At 46.9% G+C, this 5,070-nt stretch overlaps 1 pseudogene; it reads left to right on the top strand.

Moving 5' to 3' along the window:
* Positions 1-280: 280 nt before the first annotated feature.
* LOC102436575 lies at positions 281-4,857 on the top strand (annotated as a pseudogene).
* The last annotated feature ends 213 nt before the right edge of the window (positions 4,858-5,070 follow it).

Genomic DNA, 5,070 nt, shown 5'->3' with positions numbered 1-5,070 from the left:
AACTTAAAACTATGCATGTCAAACAGAAAAATAAACCTTGCTGTTTAAATACAACTGCTGACAGCGCTTCTGTCTCACAAAAAGTGATACCATTTCTCTCTAGAGGAGGTCACTTTTTGCTTAGCAAAATTTAATTAGGTGCTCAAACAAATACCCCTCCTTTGCCCCCTTCCTTCCCCCGCTCCACCCCCCGCCAACCAGGGGTGGTTGAGAACATGACAAGCAAGCAGAGAGAGCTACACTCTCTGATAGGAAGTGGATAGGAACTTTGGGGCGGGCGATGGAGAGGAAAGAGCTTAAAAGTAAGTGAAGTGGTTGCAGAAACATGCCAGGAAAGGTGCCAGGGTCTAAGGTGGCTTAAGGACAACTGAGACAGAGGATTTTGTATTTAATGTTTTCTTGCTTTTTTTAAAAAAAATTCTCATCTGAAGATATTTTTTTTCCATTGCTTTTCAGAGAGAGCAAGGGAGGAAGGAAGGGGGAGAGAAAGAGTGAAAAGAAACATCGATGTGAGAGACACACATTGACTGGTTGCCTCTCACACGCGCCCCAACCTGCTCTGACCGGGGCCAGGGAGCAAACCCAAAACCCAGGGATGTGCCCTTGACCAGGAATCCAACCCAAGACCCTTCAGTGCAAGAGCCAGTGCTCTAACCACTGGGAAATGCTGGCCAGGCAATGGTTTTGTTTTTGTTTGATCAATTCTGAGACTCCGAAGCCCCCTCAATTTTAACCCATTATAAAGAGCATCGTTCAGGTGACAGTGCAGAAACTGGGCTCTGGGCCGGCTGCCCCGCTGGAGACTCAGGCGCCACGTGGGGGCTCTACGACTTTAATAAGTTTCTTGACTTCTCGAAGCCTTAGTTCTTCCACCTGGAAATTGGAAGTAATGGTATTTGTGAGGATTAAGAGAGATGAGCTGTATAAAGCACTGGGTACAGTGCTTGGCTCCTAGCAAATGCTAGTGTCAGTGGTGATGACGGAGATGACAAGGATTATGCAATAGCCGCAGCTACGTTATATAGTCTGTCCCCGGCCAGTATTTAGTACCAATTGGAGAAACCATGGAAAGGAAGACCTAGTTGAACACCAGACTTAGATGAATCAGCGCAGTGGTTCTCAAAGTGGGTTCCTGGGACCAGCAGCGTCAGCATCACCTGGGAATTTGTTAGCAATGTACCTTCTAAGCCCCACCCCAGATCCACTGAGTCAGAAGCTCTGGGTGTGGGCCCAGTAATCACTCTTCCAGCAAACCTTCCAGATGATTCTGATGTAATTTGGGAACTACTGAATGGGTGAATGCTCTCTTAGCAAAGAGCCTCATCTTGCAAAGAGCCACATGGCTGGTGGGTTAGTTTTTCCCAGGCTTATTCAGATGTGGGTACCATATTCGCATCATAATTACACTGCATATGATTATAAGTAAATGTATGGTGGGATCACATTTATTCAGGTGTGAAACATAGCACTTTTGTTTTCTAAAACTCATCTCACCTTCCTCTGGAGTTCTCATATCTGGGGAAATTTGCTTTCAGTTTACCTCACCAGTTTGCTTCATCAATTAGGAGCTCAAACGTCTGTCGTGGGTGTTTTTCCTCCTCACACCACCCCTTCCTAGGATGGCATCTGGTGCAAGCGGGAGCTGAGGCAGCTTCGTGGTGGTGGGGAGAGGTCTCTGCACATGCTCGGTGTCCTCCCACCGCTCACAGAGGCGACTCTGCTCTGAGGTTCTGGGCTCTGGCTGCTCCCACCCGGGTTTTTGGTGACTCGTGCTGGCATCTGCTGCTAGAAGCTGTGGTCCCTGTCACAGTCACAGCTCCCCCCGCTGCAGCGTTCTCATGAGTTCCTACTACCTAGGCCTCCTGGGGTCCTAGGATAGCAGACAAGAGCCCAGTGAGCTTCAAACCAGGGGAGAAATGCCATTCGTAAGAAAGGACAAAACACCCAGACAATGTGGCTCAGTGGTTGAGCATGGACCTGTGAACCAGGAGGTCACGGTTTGATTCCTGGTCAGGGCACATGATTGGGTTGCAGGCTCAATCCCCCGATCAATGACTCTCTATCATCCGATCAATGACTCTCTGTCATTGGTGTCTCTTTCTCTCTCTCTCTTTGCCTCTGAAATCAATAAAAAACATATATTTAGAAAAAAGAAAGGATAAAACATCAATTTATCCCATAGCCATTCTCCTTCCTTCCTTCCTTCTTCCTTCCTTCCTTCTTCCTTCCTTCCTTCCTTTTTTCCTTCCTTCCTCCTTCCTTCCTTCCTTCTTCCTTCTTTCCTCCCCCCTTAATGAAAAGCCTAAATGGAACACATCTGTTTTGGAAATTGAGATTTAATAAGAGCAGGTAATACTCTGGGAGGCCCCGGTTGCTATAATTGCTTAACTTTTTAATTCAAGATTCTTCCTAAGAACTCAAGGTCTAGGTTATATGACAAGACACATCAGGAATTAAATTTCTTTTTACTTTAGATAGAACAAAATTAAAGTCTCAGTAAATCTGCATTTTATGAAACCAGACCTTTCCTAATTATTGCAGGCCACAATCTCTTTCTCTTCACTGCCTTCCAGAATATTTTGCACTTCTCATAGGCAATGAAAGATTATTATTTAACATTTCATTTTTTTAAGTCTTGCTTCTGCTCTACATAAGCTGTAAGCCACTGATGGACAAAAATTATAATAATCATGGCTCATAATAATTTAAGAGGTTACTATATACCAGATGTATTAGGCAGATTGGGCTAGGTTATGCTGCATTAACAAATGACCTCAAAATCTCATTGGCTTAACATAACAAAAGTCTCCCTCCCTCCAGCCCCCTGCCCTCCCAGCTCATTGTACATGTCCATTGGGGTCATCTGGCAGCCTCTGCTCCACATAGACTCTCAGGATCTAGAGCAGTGGTTCTCAACCTTCTGGCCCTTTAATATAGTTCCTCATGTTGTGACCCAACCATAAAATAATTTTCGTTGCTACTTCATAACTGTAATGTTGCTACTGTTATGAATTGTAATATAAATATCTGATATGCAGGATGGTCTTAGGCGAACCCTGTGAAAGGGTCATTCGACCGCCAAAGGGGTCGAAACCCACAGGTTGAGAACCACTGATCTAGACTGACAGAGGCTCCATCATGACCTGTGCTCCCACAGCCTGCCCAGCAGAGGAGGGGATGTGGCAAATTCTGCCCACCAGTGCCATATCCATATTCCTCACACCCCATTAGCCAAAGCAAGGCATATATGGTCACAGCTCACTTCAAATTGGGATGGTGCAGCTCTATGGTGTGCCTGGAAGGAGGAGAACTGGCAACATTTGGGGGTAGCACTAATGAGTATACCAGGCATCATGTTCGGCTTTGGACTCCTGTTGTCTCCATCCTTACAACGTCATGATAGAGGACTGCATAAGTCCCGTTCTTTTTGTTGTTGTTTTTTGTTTTGTTTTTTAATAGTATAGGAAACCAAGGTCACACGCTTTGTAAATGGAGGAACAGGATTTGAGACCAGTTCTGTTGGATTCCAACATCTGTGCTTATCACCTAAAGGCCACCCTGCTTTTCCAAGAACAGTGGGTTTACTTTCACTGAACTCACAGACTGTCGAGGCAGCTCGTGTTTTGTGTGCTTTAGCTCATTCAGTCCTCACAGCAGCTTCATGAGGCGGCTTCAATGACTGGCCCATACGAAGGGGCACCAAAGCTTAGAGAAGTTAAGATCTCACAGGGAAATGGATCCTTACCTAACCCCAAAGACGATTCTCTGAATCTACACTACATGCTGTGTTTCTTAGAATGAATGCTCCTCATGAGAATCACCTGCTTCTCCAAATGCCTGCTCCTCGACCTTATACTCTCCGACTGAATCAGATTTGGGGGCAGAGTGTGGGACTGACAACTCGGATGCTCACCAGAATGTGACATCCACAGTCCTGCTGTCACACCCGCTCATGGTTGCCCCACTGCCCCCCGCACAGCACCCTGCTTCTGGTGGTGAGTTAGCAAATCAAACACACACAGCAAAGCCCCAGCCCACCACCAGACCAGAAAGAGACGATAATGTCTTTGCCACTTTGCTGGCGCTTATAGAAGGTGAAGAAATTAATACATTCAGCACCACGTTCCCAGACGAAATCCCTACCGTCAACATTTTTTCAAGACTTAAGGCAATAGGGAGGGGAAAAAGTCAAGATTGTGGCTCCCTGAAATTAACTCTGCACTTAAATCATAATGACAGAACTCACTACTGACCTGAAGCAGAATCCAAAGACATTAGGATTCTGTGAGTCTAGCCTTTTTTTGCAGGGGGCCGGGGGGGGGGAGGGTGGTGAGGATGGTGGGGGACGCGGAGAGTGTGCCAGTACAAGGTGATGGGGTGCTGTCTGCCCACCCCCAGGTGCAGCAGCCGCCCCTCTGCCGCATGCGCATCTTTGCATCTGACCACGTCCTTGTGAAGTCCGGCTTCTGGTTCTTTGTGTTTCAACTGGAGAAGATGAGGCAGTTTTCAGAGGAAATCGTCTATTGTGAGTAGGTGTTTGAGAAATCCCCCCTTCCGCTGAAGCACTTTGGCATCTGGCTGCACTACGACTCCCACAGTGGCACCTGCAAGACCAGGAGTACCAAGACCGGCCATCACATGGTGCTAGCGAGACACAGGGGCCTGGCACCAGGCCTGCACCCGCTCAATTCAGATAATAAAGGTGGAGGAAGGAGATCTCGGCCAGCAAGTGCCCACTGGCCTTCAAGCAGTTCCACGACTCCAAGATCAAGTTCCTGTTGCCTCACTGGGTCCTTTATCTCCAGCACAAGCCAGGCTTCACCACCAAGAGGCCCAACACCTTCTTTTAGATGCAGGGCCTCCCTGTCCCTGGTCTGCCCAAATAAACTCCTTGGGAAAACAAAAAAAACCCAAAAAATCCTGTGAGTATAGACAGTAGGCCTCCTTCTCCCTCTACACTCCATGTGTAGGCAGCTAGATTTTTTTTTTTTAATCCTCACGGGAGGATATTTTTCCTTTAATTTTTAGAGAGAGTGGAAGGGAGGGGGAGAGACATAGAAAGAGAAACAC

The sequence above is a fragment of the Myotis lucifugus genome, unplaced genomic scaffold (genome assembly GCF_000147115.1).
Source record: "Myotis lucifugus unplaced genomic scaffold, Myoluc2.0 scaffold_103, whole genome shotgun sequence".
NCBI classification, from domain to species: domain Eukaryota; kingdom Metazoa; phylum Chordata; class Mammalia; order Chiroptera; family Vespertilionidae; genus Myotis; species Myotis lucifugus.
The sequence above is the reverse complement of the archived record's forward strand: the minus strand, read 5'-3'. Positions and strand labels throughout refer to the sequence as shown.